Source organism: Pleurodeles waltl, chromosome 1_1 (assembly GCF_031143425.1).
Source record: "Pleurodeles waltl isolate 20211129_DDA chromosome 1_1, aPleWal1.hap1.20221129, whole genome shotgun sequence".
In the NCBI taxonomy this organism is placed as follows: domain Eukaryota; kingdom Metazoa; phylum Chordata; class Amphibia; order Caudata; family Salamandridae; genus Pleurodeles; species Pleurodeles waltl.
Genome location: NC_090436.1, coordinates 310,970,724 through 310,984,962, shown reverse-complemented (window position 1 = coordinate 310,984,962; position 14,239 = coordinate 310,970,724).

Genomic DNA, 14,239 nt, shown 5'->3' with positions numbered 1-14,239 from the left:
GACATGGCGGTTCAGGACTGTTCAGCGGTGCAATGACATGGCGGTCTTTGCCCTCTTCAGCGGTGCTATGACATGGCGGTCTTTGCCCTGTTCAGCGGTGCTTTGACATGGCGGTCTTTGCCCTCTTCAGTGGTGCTATGACATGGCGGTTCTGGTACGGACATTGGTGTGTGGCATGACGATTTCCACATTGGACATTGGTGTGTGGCATGACGATCTCCATACTGGACATTGGTGTGTGGCATGACAATTTCCACACTGGACATTGGTGTGTGGCATGACGATTTCCACACTGGACATTGATGTGTTGCATGACGTTCCATCATTGCCCAGCGGGGCTGTGACATCCTGGCCCCGCCTGGGCTGTGACTCCGGCGGTGCTCTCTGGACCAGTGACGATACTTGAGCCCTCCTGGGCTGTGACTCTGGCGGTGCTCTCTGGACCAGTGACGATACTTGTGCCCTCCTGGGCTGTGACTCTGGCGGTGGTCTCTGGACCAGTGACGATACTTGCGCCCTCCTGGGCTGTGACTCTGGCGGTGCTCTCTGGACCAGTGACGATACTTGAGCCCTCCTGGGCTGTGACTCTGGCGATGGTCTCTGGACCAGTGACGATACTTGAGCCCTCCTGGGCTGTGACTCTGCCGGTGGTCTCTGGACCAGTGACGATACTTGAGCCCTCCTGGGCTGTGACTCTGGCGGTGGTCTCTGGACCAGTGACGATACTTGACCCCTCCTGGGCTGTGACTCTGGCGGTGCCCTCCTGGGCTGTGACTCTGGCGGTGGTCTCTGGACCAGTGACGTTACTTGTGCCCTCCTGGGCTGTGACTCTGGCGGTGGTCTCTGGACCAGTGACGATACTTGAGCCCTCCTGGGCTGTGACTCTGGCGGTGCTCTCTGGACCAGTGACGACGGTGCTGGTGGTTGTGTCTGGACCGCCGGAAATGATGGCGCACTTCTCCGCCGTGACACTCACAACAGGCTGGGCAGACTTCCTCTGGACCTTCCCCACCTTTTTTGGAGTTACAGCTGACTCACCAATCGCCTTCGATCCCATTTCACTTGTTGTCCCACCAGGAGTCTTGCCACGGTCCCGTCATCCACTCTCCAATTTCGGAGTCTTTACAGGGGGTGGGCTGCCAGTGCCTTGGCTCCGGGTCCTACTGCCTGCCCTGGTGGCCTGTGCACTCCAAAAACCTTGAACAGGCACCACTGGTACTGGAGGCTTTTTGGCTGGGGCGCTACGACAGGACTGATGAATTGGAGGGGGGGTGGGGGCAAAAAGGTCAATTTGACAGAGGGACAGTTTCTGACGAACACTGGGATGGGTAGCTGGAGGGGTCTGGGAGTGGAGGAAGAGGAGGTGGTTGTAGGAGGTGTCACTTTAGCTGTTTTGGGTGCAGGTGCAGGTACTGGAGGCTGTCGTGAGGTGGATGGATGTTGGGTGAGTGATTGCCGGCGTTTGGGTACTTTGGGAGGGGGCGTCGCCGACACACTGGGAGAGGACACAGGGGACGTGTAAATGGCAGTGGAGGTGGTGAGTGCAGGTGAGCGGCCTGTGGCGCTGGGTGTCCTGGTGCGAGTCCTAGTGCCTGTAGATGTGGTGCATGCAGGTGTGTGTGTAGACGAGACTGGGAGGGAGGAGGGAGAAGAGGAGGAGGGGGACACAGTGGAGACAGTGGATGTTGCTGTGTCTGTATGGGTGTGATGCTTGTGTGAGTGCCTATGGTGTGTGTGGTGCCTATGTTTGCTTGAGCTACTTGTGTGTGTTGACTTGTCTGCATGCTGGTCTGTAGGTGTGCTTGGGATGGGCTGGGATACAGGGGATTGGGTCTGGGTGGAGGAAGTTGGAGGGGGGAGGCTGGACACAGGGACAATTGCTGCCATCAGTGCTGAGGCCAGAGATTGCATGGTTCGCTGAAGGGCAGCCTGACCAGAATGAATGCCCTCCAGGAATGCATTACCATGTTGCAACGCCCTTTCTACACCCTGGATGGCATTCACAATGGTAGGCTGCCCAACAGTGAGTGACCTGAGGAGGTCAATGGCCTCCTCACTGAGGGCAGCAGGGGTGACTGGGGCAGGGCCTGAGGTGCCTGGGGCGAAGGTGATGCCCACCCTCCTGGGTGAGCGGGCAGGGGGCGAACACTGAGGGGCTGCTGGGAGGGCGGTGCTGGTAGGGGGGGTGGCGGCTGTACCTGTAGAAGTGGGGCGCACAGATGGTGCCGCCACCACAGGGGAGCTCACATCGGCGGACGAGTCTGTGTCGCTGGGCGGTGATCCGGTGGCCGACGTGAAGCTCCCCTCGCCCTCCGTCCCACTGGTGTATTCAGAGTCTGTGGTGTGGCCCTCCATGGCCATGTAGGATGCAGCTCCCTCGTGCTCCGGTGCCACTGTACCTCCGCCTGTTGATGCTGATGTACAAAAGGACAGGGAGAGCAGGAAAAGGGGGGGAGACAGAAGAAAGAGAGTTTTAGTGCATGGCATACTGCTACCGTTGGCGGACAAGACAGACGCAGCAGCCCCATGCACAACGCCACGCTCCTGCCCTCTGCACATGCAATTTCATGGATATGGCCTACATGGCAATGTTTGAAATCTGCACACATGGGTGCCACAGGGACAACTATACCTCAACTTGCAAATTTTCTGAGGTGGGGTAGAGTGCCACATGGCCTACATTACGGAGGGGCCTTGCCTAACTAACTCGCCCTGGCCTAGGGACACCCACAGCCCACCTCCCCCACCCAGACACCTCCACTGCACGCAAAGTCAGCAGAATGAGGTTGTACTCACCCCCTTGTGTCTGCTGTGATGTCCTTAAGCGCCCATCCAACTCCGGGTAGGCCACCGCCAGGATCCGGAACATCAGGGGGGTCATGGTACGACGGGCACCCCTCCCACGTTGGGAGGCCATCCCCAGCTGAGCCTCCGCCGTCTTCTTGCTGCAGCGGCGAATGTCCTCCCATCTCTTCCGGCAGTGGGTGCCCCGTCTCTGGTGGGCCCCCAGGGTCCGGACCTCCTTGGCGATGGCATGCCAAATGTCCCTCTTCTGGTGGGCGCTGACCTACATGACATGCACAAGAGAAGAGGAACAGTCATTACCAATTGCAACATCAATGTGTGTGGCCCCCTCCATACTCTGACCATGTGTCCCATTTATTCCCATGCTTTACTGTAGTATGACTTCTGCCCCCTTCCCTCTTCCACCCAGCCCTGTCCACCCAGGCCTAGCCCCTACAAGGTGCTCCCTGTGTACTAACCTGTTGGTCTGGAGGACCGTAGAGTAGCGTGTACTGGGGGAGGACCCCATCCACAAGTTTCTCCAACTCCTGTGCAGTGAAGGCAGGGGCCCTTTCCCCAGACGCAGCAGCCATCGTCGCTTCCAGACCGAGGTCACAGCAGCACTAGCAGTGTAGGTCCTCTCCTTTCGAAGGTCAGGTATCTAGTGATTGAAGAGATAGAAAATGGTGGTGACGTCCGCGGCAGTGACGTCCGCGGCAGGGCGCATCATCACCGCTGGCGCACCTGTTCATTGGCTCCTGGGGTCCAATGTTAACCAATGCAGCATTGCGCCGTGCTCTACGACCGCCTACCGCGACGGTGTGCAACGCCAGCGCTGTTACCCCACAATCCCATTGTCCCACTTTAGAGGTCAGGCAGCCGCCATTTCAGGTGCCCACATGGATTCATTTTCAACTGCGTCACACATACTGAGGCCTACACTCAACACACATACAGGAAGGGTTTATTGTCTGGTGTAGTCTTGTGTGTGACTGTGGGTACATACCTGGAGGAATAGTGACTGTTTCTTTGCTGTTGTCCTTCGTAGGCACCGTCAGCTGGGACATATGAGAAGATGGCGGAATCCGCCGGTGTACCGACCGCTGGTGGACCTGTTGACAATGGAGGAGCGACTTTTAATCGTGACCTACAGGTTTGACCGTGCCACAATCCAGGAACTGTGTACCCAGTTGGAGCCAGGGCTGATGTCACCAATCTGCCATCCCACTGGAATCCCCCCTGACGTGCAGGTGCTGTCAGTGCTCCATTTCCTTGCAAGTGGGTCATTTCAGACAACAGTGGCCATGGCATCAGGGATGTCCCAGCCTATGTTTTCCAACGTGTTGTCCAGAGTGTTGTCTGCCCTGCTGAAACACGTAAGGAGATACATCATTTCCCCTGAGGTGGAGGATTTGCCTACAGTGAAAGGTGACTTCTATGCCCTTGGACATATCCCCAACGTCATAGGTGCCATTGATGGGACCCATGTAGCTCTGGTCCCCCCCGCAGGAGTGAACAGGTGTACAGGAACAGGAAGAGTTATCATTCGATGAATGTCCAGATGGTCTGTTTGGCAGACCAGTACATCTCGCAGGTAAATGCTATGTTCCCTGGCTCAGTGCATGACGCCTACATCCAATAGCAGCATCCCTGATATGATGGGTCAACTCCAGAGGCACCGTGTATGGCTATTGGGGGACTCTGGTTACCCCAACCTTTCCTGGCTATTGACCCCAGTGAGGAATCCCAGGACCAGGGCAGAGGAACGCTACAATGAGGCCCATGGGCGGACTAGGAGGGTTATCGAGCGCACCTTCGGCCTTCTTAAGGCCAGGTTCAGGTGCCTCCATATGACAGGTGGATCCCTATTCTACTCACCGAAGAAGGTGTGCGACATCATCATCGCCTGCTCCATGCTCCATAACTTGGCATTGCGACGCCAGGTGCCTTTTCTGCAGGAGGATGATCCAGATGACAGTGTTGTAGCAGCTGTGGAGCCTGTGGAGCCTGTGGACAGTGATGAGGATGAAGCTGAGGAAGACGAAAACGACAACAGGGAGTCAGTCATACAGCAATATTTCCAGTGACACACAGGTGAGAACCTTTTCTTTTTTACCATTACATTGACTTTCATTGACTTTCACACATCTACCTCTATCCTGTACCTCCATTTCACTCACTATTTGTTAACTGAGTTGTCCCCTTCCATTTCAGTTTCACAAATGTGGTAACCTACGTGTCAACTGTTTGCATCCTTGAAGGACTTGTGATGTGTGACATAGGTATGTTAGCCTTCCAATGGGTAACCCATTATGGAACTGTAATTGATAATACGGATTTACAAATCATAGACTGACTCCATTTTTTTTTGGGTGTTTCAAGGGTGTTTATTTAAGTGCAAAAAAATGAAGGGGGTTGTAAAATGGTGATGGGTGATGGTGGAGGAATGTCCATGGCAGAGTCCAGTCTATTAGTCTCACAGGTACATTGCACATCTGGGCATAGGAAGTGGAGCTGGGGCAGTTCCGATTTGGGCAGGGTAACAAAGTGGGACAGTGGGAGGACAAATCAGGGTGGTCTTATATCCTGGCGGGGGTCTTGCCATCTTGCTCTGTCCTGTTCCTGGATCTCAGGGCCCGCTTGCGTGGTGGTTGTCCATCTGCAGGGGGTGGGGTGCTGGTGTGGTGGTCCTGTGGCGGGGCGTCCTGTCCACTAGCGCCGGCGGACGTGGTGGGCAGTTCTTCATCCTGGCTAGTGTCAGGGGCCCCTTGGAGTGCCACGGTGTCCCTCAAGGTCTTTTGAATGTCCGTCAGCACCCCTACGATGGTGCCCAGGGCGGAGCCGATGGTCCTGAGCTCCTCCCTGAACCCCAAATATTGTTCCTCCTGCAGACGCAGGGTCTCCTGCAACTTGTCCAGGACCGTGGCCATCGTCTCCTGGGAGTGGTGGTATGCTCCCATGATGGAGGAGAGGGCCTCGTTGAGAGTGGGTTCCCTTGGCCTCTCCTCCCTCTGTTGCACAGCAGCCCTCCCAGTTCCCCTATGTTCCTGGGCCTCCGTCCCCTGGACCGTGTGCTGACTACCACTGCCCCCAGGTCCCTGTTGTTGTTGGGGTGGTGGGTTAGCCTGGGTGCCCTGTAGTGGTGGACACACCATTGATTGACCTGTCCTGGGTAGGGAGGTTTGGGCCCGCTGGGTGGGTGCTGTGCTGGTGTTACCGGAGGGTGGAAGCTCGGTGTTGGGCTGTGGCTGGGCAAGGGGAACCGACTGTCCCGAGGCCCATGATGGTCCGGGCTGGTCATCAAGATCCAGTGAGGCAGAGCTGCTGTCGTCACTGCGGGCCTCTTCTGGGGGTGGAGTGGTGCTGTCTGGACCCTCTGGTGTGGTGACGTTCCTTCGGGTTCCTGCGGGGGTATAAGTACATGATTATTGCATGTGTGTGTTTCATGGTGTGCAATGGTTGGGTGTGCGTGAACCCCAGTGCAGGCATTCCTGTGGGGGGGCTTGTGTGCTGATGGTTGGGGGGTGTTCTGGGTCTGTGCAGTGGGCATGCTTTGGTGATGGGTGTCCATGCTTAGTTATGTCATGCAGGGCTTGGGGTTGGGATGGGTGGTTGGTGTCATGGGTAGATAGGTAAGGATTTGGGGTGATAGGGGAGGGTGTGATGGTGGGGGTGTGTGATATCATGCAGGTAGGGTGGGGGTTATGATAGTTAAGATTTGACTTACCAGTGTCCGTTCCTCCAACGACTCCTCCGAGGCCCTCAGGATGCAAGATGGACAAGACTTGCTCCTCCCATGTTGTTAGTTGAGGGGGAGGAGGTGGTGGTCCGCCGCCAGTCCGCTGTACCGCGATGTGGTCCTATCTCTCTGGCCTTCGTTCGTGAATTGTGGTCGTAGGGGTTTGTGGGTGATGTGGGTGGGTGTTTTATATTGTGTTGGGTGTGTGGGAGTGGTGTGTGTATGTGTATCAGGTGTGTGTATATGTAATTGTCCAATGTGGCTGTGTTTTGTAGATGTGTGTGTATTTTGAGTGCGGCGGTGTGTACCGCCAATGGAATACCACGGTTGAAAGACCGCCGCGTGGATTCGTGGGTCGTAATAGCATGGGCGTGTTTCTGTTGGCGTGGAGGTGGAGGATTTGTTTCCGCATGTTTATCGCTGACCTTTGGTGTGGCGGTATTGTGTGGGTGTCTGAATTTCAGCAGATTCCGTGATGTGTGTCATAATAGCTGTGGCGGTCTACCGCGGCCGCGGCGGTGTATTGGTGGTCTTCTGCACGGCGGTAAGCACCTTATACCGCCAATGTTGTAATGACCCCCATAGTGCATTTAATGTCCGGGTTTATAGGAAAGAAGAAAGAGATTAATATGAAGGCTGCTAGAGAAATGGTGTTGTAAACAACATTGCAGCAAAATTCTTGTGAAGACAACAAATTGTGGTCACCCCGTTAAAGAAGGGATGTCCAAATTAATCAGGGATAAACTATGTTCACCAGACTGTATAACCTACATCACATGCATGTACTGCATTCTATACCATATGTTGGGGAGGGGGAAAATGGGTGGGGTAACCCAGTGAGAACCGTGCCTCTAGTGAAGCTAGCTCGTTGTCTTAAATGTTGGTCCCTGTTTGTAACTAAGATGAAGAGACGTTGATGCTCAGATCTCACTGGAAGTATGACGCACTCTGGATATCTACACAAAACTCAGCATCAATGCTACTTTATTTCGAGTCAAAACTGTGATGAGACAAATCACAGATCTCTCTGTTGGCGCAGCACACACAAAGATCTCTGTAGGCTGCTCTTATCTCGCCTCAATTTCACGTGTAAAGAGTGTGCCCACGCCCTATGTGACGGCAAAAGTTCACACTTCCCTAAATCCGGCACAGAGTTTGAGGGGAAACTACAGTTCCATTGAAGAGCTTCCTCTGCGGTAGAAACCTGCAAGAGTTATAGGAACGTGGGCTACATCTGCAAGTTTTGGCATGAGAAAACAAATAACCAATACCTCCACTAGCTCAGATGATAAAAATCCTTTTAAAGTCCTCATTGCTTTTGATCTTTAATCCTTCCCTTAATTTAAAAGCCAAAACAAAACGGCAAAATATTGATTTGAGTGTAAAATAGCCTTTCAGCCTTTTTTATTTTTCAATTTTTGGGGTGTGTTTTCGTCTTCTGGCATTATTAAGGTTAATTTTTATATTGTTATTTTGTCATAAATAAAAACACACTTCAATAATAGTCTTGCCCTCAAAAAACAAATGAAAACTTTATACTCCCTTGGCGGGCTCTGATGCAACATGGTGAGCACTTCAGTTTCAATTGAGAATCACTCAAGAATATTCTGCATAGCACTTACCATCTTCACCAAGTACTCTGACTCCCCACAGCTGATTATTTGGCCATATAGCAGGGAAATGCACAATCTGCTTGGGTATGTTGTTGGTTTCTGGAGCTCACTCACTATTGAGCAGATATCTTGAAAAGTTAGTAAAAATCAGTCGAGGCTTTGGAACAGGGCCACGTTACACAAAATAAAAAAAACAAAAAAAAACAGTCTTGAAAAAGCATTTACTATTGTGTTGGAACATGTCCTTAAAGTGGAGTAAATACTGTTATTCCTGCACCACTTTGTGTGAAGAGGGCAGACCGTGGTGGCCCCCAAATATCACCTATATGTTTGTTATGCAAAGTCCTATCTACTAAAATGTTTAAGCAGGGCTTTGTAGCAAAACATTATGCTTCTATGAGAACGGCACCACATAGTCCTCATGGGTGTGGCCATTTTGTTTTCCCTGCTTTCCTGTGTGATGTCTTTGCGAGGTGCTGGGCCTGTCTCTAACCAACCAAAATCTTTCCAATCCCACTCACCCACCCCTAATTGACCTTTGTGTTTGTGTGTATGTTATGTTTTTCTCTTTTTTCTCTTTTTCTGTGACTTCTTTGTACTTTTTCTGTTTTCCCTGTACTTAGTTCTTCCTTTCTTATTCTACTAAATCCTTTCTTTTCCTATTACTTCTTTTTTCTCTCACCCAGCACCAAGGCAGAGCAGAGCCAGACCTGGAGTGGCTGCACATGTGCAACTGCTAGCTGCACACCTTGTGGTCCCCAACACTGCCAAGGGGTGCAGCCCAGACCATTTGTTTGGAGGCGGAGGTGGCAGCACTTGTTTTTTACGTGCAGCGCCACCTCTCCTCCATGCTGGCAGCATACGGCAGACCTGGGGGTATGTACGCCCTGTGAGAGCATCAGCTGCTGTGGGGGAGGGAGCCAGTGTGTGCGCTGGAACACTAGGGTCCAGCACACCCAACAGCAGTTGACGCACCACTGGGCCGATATCTTCGACAGGAAGCAGGACCTGCTCAACATGCTGGGTGTCGAGGTGGAGGGGCTTGGTGAGTATTATTTATTTGTTGTGTTCTACAATGCCAAGATATTTTTTTTTCAAATAGCATGCCGCTCACACTCATAGGTAAGCTAATTTTACATTACGAATATTAGGTGATCAAGTTTGAGCTTGCCAGGTGGTTGATGCTACCTAATCATACTTGTCAGCACTCACTTGGGCTGATTATTTAAGAAGCTATGCAGACTCTACTATCCTGTCACTAAGATAGTGGTAGTAGAAATATATGTGGGATAAAGTTCTCTGTGCATTTCTTTATGTAGCTCGTACAGTCCAAAGTAATCTCTCAGTGATGTGTTCCATGCATTGAAAAAAAGGGAGACTTAGTTGGCCCATCAAAGGGGGTGAGAATGACATGAGAAGCAAAGATAATTTATTGCAATGCATTAGTAGTTCTAAATGTAGTTTAGGAAATTTGCAATATCATTTAGGTTCAGGAAATTAAGACTAGGTCAATTTGATATTAGTACTATAAGCAAACTGTTTTAGAAAAGTACAGTGTTACTGTGTTTACTTTTGCCTGTCAAAATATTTTGGGGGGAAATTAACTCACCATTAATCTATTTTCCATCCTCTTTATTTCTTACATCAGCACTCAAGAGCAAGTAGAGGGCTTCGGAGGCAGGCCAGGGAGCCGAGGGTGCCACAACCAGTGTCACAGCGGGTGGAAGTACCACCACTAGTGCCACGGTGACGGATCTGCTGGCCCCACTAAGTCCTACTGTTAATAAAATGATTATTTCCATAACTTTTACCTCTCCCCATTTAGAGTATTTTTTCCTTTTTTTTTACTGTACTTTTTTTTCAACTCCTCTTCCTTCTAACTAATGTTTGTTAAATTCTTATTATCCCTACATTATTGTATTTTTTCTATATTTCATGTTTCTGTAGCTGACTTCCTCCTTTCCATATTAGTCTGTATTTTTTTCGTGCTTTGTTAGTAAGCTTTTCATCATCTCCCTTTACATATCTTGTTTACTGGTACTGTAAGACTCAGAGAACAGATTTTAGAACAGGTACTCTACTGCAAAGATTGCATGCCCAAATAAGCTATTCCATGCATGTTTGTTGAGGAGGCTTTCTTTTTCTTGCTATGGTGGAACCCCCAATGTTGTGATGTATCTTTTATCATTTATTTATAAAGTAATATATCAGCAGTTTTGATGATGGTGCAGCAGAGCTGGAAAGTAGTATGAGGACGGTCCTATTGTATTTGCTAACCAAGACTATGGGGGATCATTCTGACCTCGGCGGTAAAAGGCGCTTACCACCGGTCAGAAGACCGCCATAACACCGCCGCGGTAAACCGCCACGGTCATTCTGACCCGCAACTGGCAAACCGCCAAAAACCCGACAACAACAAAAGTCCGCCACACCAAAGGTCAGCGGGAAACTGGCAATGACCAAACCTCCACCGTCACGCCAACAGAAATACGCCCATACCATTCCGACCCACAAATCCCCGCAGCGGTCTTTCAACCGCGGTATTCCATTGGCGGTACACACCGCCGCTCTCAAAATACCCACACCTTTACAAAACACTACCACATTGGACAAATCAAAATACACACACCTGAGACACATACAAACACCACTCCCACACACCCAATTAAATATAAAACACACACCCACATCACCCACAAACCCTTACGACCACAATTGCGACTGAAGGACAGAGAGAGAGAGCACAGCATAGAGTAGACCATCACACAGAGGCAAATCACAACATCACCCACACAATTTCCACGCACAAAACACCATACACCACCACACTCACCACACTCTACAACACATACACCACCCCTCACCTCATCCACACCACCCCATGGCACCCCAAAGACACCCCAGGTTCACTGACGCAGAACTCAGGGTCATGGTGGAGGTAATAGTTTGTGTAGAGCCCCAGCTCTTCGCGGCACAGGTGCAGCACACCACCATTGCCAGGAAGATGGAGCTATGGCAAAGAATAGTGGACAGGGTCAATGCTGTGGGACAGCATCCAAGCAATCGGGACGACATCAGGAAGCGGTGGAACGACCTACGGGGGAAGGTGTGTTCCATGGTATCAAGGCACAACATCGCGGTGCAGAAGACTGGCGGCGGACCCCCACCTACTCCCCTAGAATTCACAGCATGGGAGGAGGAAGTCTTGCACATCCTGCATCCTGAGGGCCTCGCAGGAGTAGGCAGAGGAATGGACTCTGGTAAGTCAAATCTCCACTACTTCATTCCCCCCACCCCACCTGCATGCCAAATCATACCCCCACCCTCACCCCCACCCCCATCACACCAACTCCTTGCAAATGGCTCACCATCACATCCCACCCATCCCAAAACCTAGCCCTGCATGCGTCCCCAAAACATGGACACCCATCCCCAAAGCATGCCCACTGCACACACCCATCACCCCCAAAAGCCACCGTCACAAAAGCCCCCACAAGGGAATACCAGCACTGGGGTACACGGCCACCCACCCATTACACGAAATGCCACACACAGAAGCAATAACCATACTCTTATACCCCTGCAGGACCCGAACGCCACCACACCGCCACGGAGGGTCCAGAGATGTCCATCCCACCCCCAGAAGAGGCCCCCAGTGATGACAGCAGCTCTGTCTCCCTGGACCCAGATGACCACCCCGGCCCATCGGGGACCTCGGGACAGTCGGTTCCCCACAGACAGCCACAGGCTACACCAGACCCAACCCCCTCTGGGAACACCAGCACAGCTCCCACCCAGCGGGCCCATGCCTCTGTCTCCAGGACACGTCAATCAGCGGTGTGTCCACCACTACAGGGCACCCAGGTTGACCCACCACCCCAACAACAACAGGGACCTGGGGGCAGTGGTAGTGGGCACACCGTCCAGGGGACAGAGGCCCAGGGAAACAGGGGAACTGGGAGGGCTGCTGTGCGACGGGGGGGGACAGGCCCAGGGAACCGACTCTCCAAGAGGCCCTCTCCTCCATCATGGGAGCATACCACCACTCCCATGAGACGATGGCTACGGTACTGGCCAGGTTCCAGGAGATCCAGGTACTGCAGGAGGAACAGTAGATGGGGTTCAGAGAGGAACTGAGGAACATTAGTTCCGCAATGGGGACCATCGTCGTGGCCCTTAACCAGATAGTCACCACATTGCGGGACCATGTGGCACCACAAAGGGCCCCTGTCACTAGCCTGGACCAGGAACAGCCTACCACCTCCGCCGGCGCTAGTGGACAGGAGGCCCCCACACAACGACAGGCCACCAGAACCCCACCTCCTGCAGAAGAAGAACCACCCCGCAAGCGGAACCTGAGATCTCACAAGAAGAGTAGGATGCCAAGACCCCCGCCAGCAAACGATACCCCCTGATGTCATCCCACTGTCCCACATTGTCACCCTGTCCAACCTTGAACTGCCCCTGCTTTATCCTTCCACAGGCATATGGACAATGCACCTGTGAGACTGAGAACTGGACTCTGCCATGGACATTACTCCACCATCACCCATCACCGTTTTACAATCATGTTCCTAAATGTAGCTCTTTAATTAAATCACTTATTGCACTTAAAAAATCTGGAGTCTGCTTGTATTTTGAACAAATGTATTACACATAACGGTGCAGAAATGTTCAGTTATATTGTGATGACAACATACCACTGTCACACAGCTGTAGTCCATGGGCAAACAAAGCAGAGGTCACGCAGTGGGGCCCACAGCTCTGAAAACGGAAGGGAAAGTCACAACTCAGTTAACAGGAACTGGGGGGGAACTCAGACAGTAGAGAGGCAGGAGACTTTAAGTAAATGTAAAATGGCGTGGTTGATTCGTACCTGTGTGCTACTGAAAATACTGTTGTATCACTGTGTCCCTGTTGTCTGTGTCGTCCCCGTCGTCTTCCTCCTCTTCACTCTCCACAGGCTCCACAGCTGCTACAACACCACCATCTGGACCATCCTCCTGCAGGAAAGGCACCTGGCGTCGCAAAGCCAGGTTGTGAAGCATACAGCAGGCCACGATGATATGGCACACCTTCTTTGGTGAGTACATTAGGGATCTACCTGTCATATGCAGGCAACTAAACCTGGCCTTCAGGAGGCCGAAGGTTCTTTCTATAATCCTCCTAGTTCGCCCATGGGCCTCATTGTACCGTTCCTCTGCCCTTGTCCTGGGATTCCTCACTGGGGTAAATAGCCACGACAGGTTGGGGTAACCAGAGTCACCTATTAGCCACACACGGTGTCTCTGTAGCTGTTCCATCACATAAGGGATGCGCTATTTCGCATGATGTACACGTCATGCACTGACCCAGGGAACTTGGCATTTACATGGGAGATGTACTGGTCAGCCAAACAGACCACCTGGACATTCATCGAATGATAACTTTTTCTGTTCCTGTACACCTGCTCACTTCCACTGGGGGGAAACAAAGCCACATGGGTCCCATCAATGGCACCAATGATGTTGGGGATATGGCCAAGGGCATAGAAATCACCCTTCACTGTAGCCAAATCGCCCACCTCAGGGAAAACAATGTAGCTCCGCATGTATTTCATCAGGGCAGACAACACTCTGGACAAAACCTTAGAAAACATAGGCTGAGACATCCCTGATGAAATGGCCACTGTTGTTTGGAATGATCCACTTGCCAAAAAATGGAGTACTGACAGAACCTCCACCAGAGGGGGAATCCCTGTGGGTTGGTGAATGGGGGACATCAGGTCTGGCTCCAGCTGGGCACACAGTTCCTCTATAGTGGCTCGGTCAAGTCTGTATGTCAGTATGACATGTCTTTCTTCCATTGTCGACAGGTCCACCAACGGTCTGTACACAGGAGGATTCCTCCATCTCCTCGTAAGTCCCAGCGGACGGTGCCTAGGAAGGACAACATGGAGCACAGAGTCAAGCAACCCACAAGTACGTAACCACAGCTTGCACAGTACACGATTCGCTATGCATTGAATGGCTTGTATGAGTGGCAATGCAAGGCCTAGGCCTGTGTGACGCAGTAGAAATTAAGCCATGTGGGCCCTTGAAATGGCGGCTGCCTGACCTGTGAA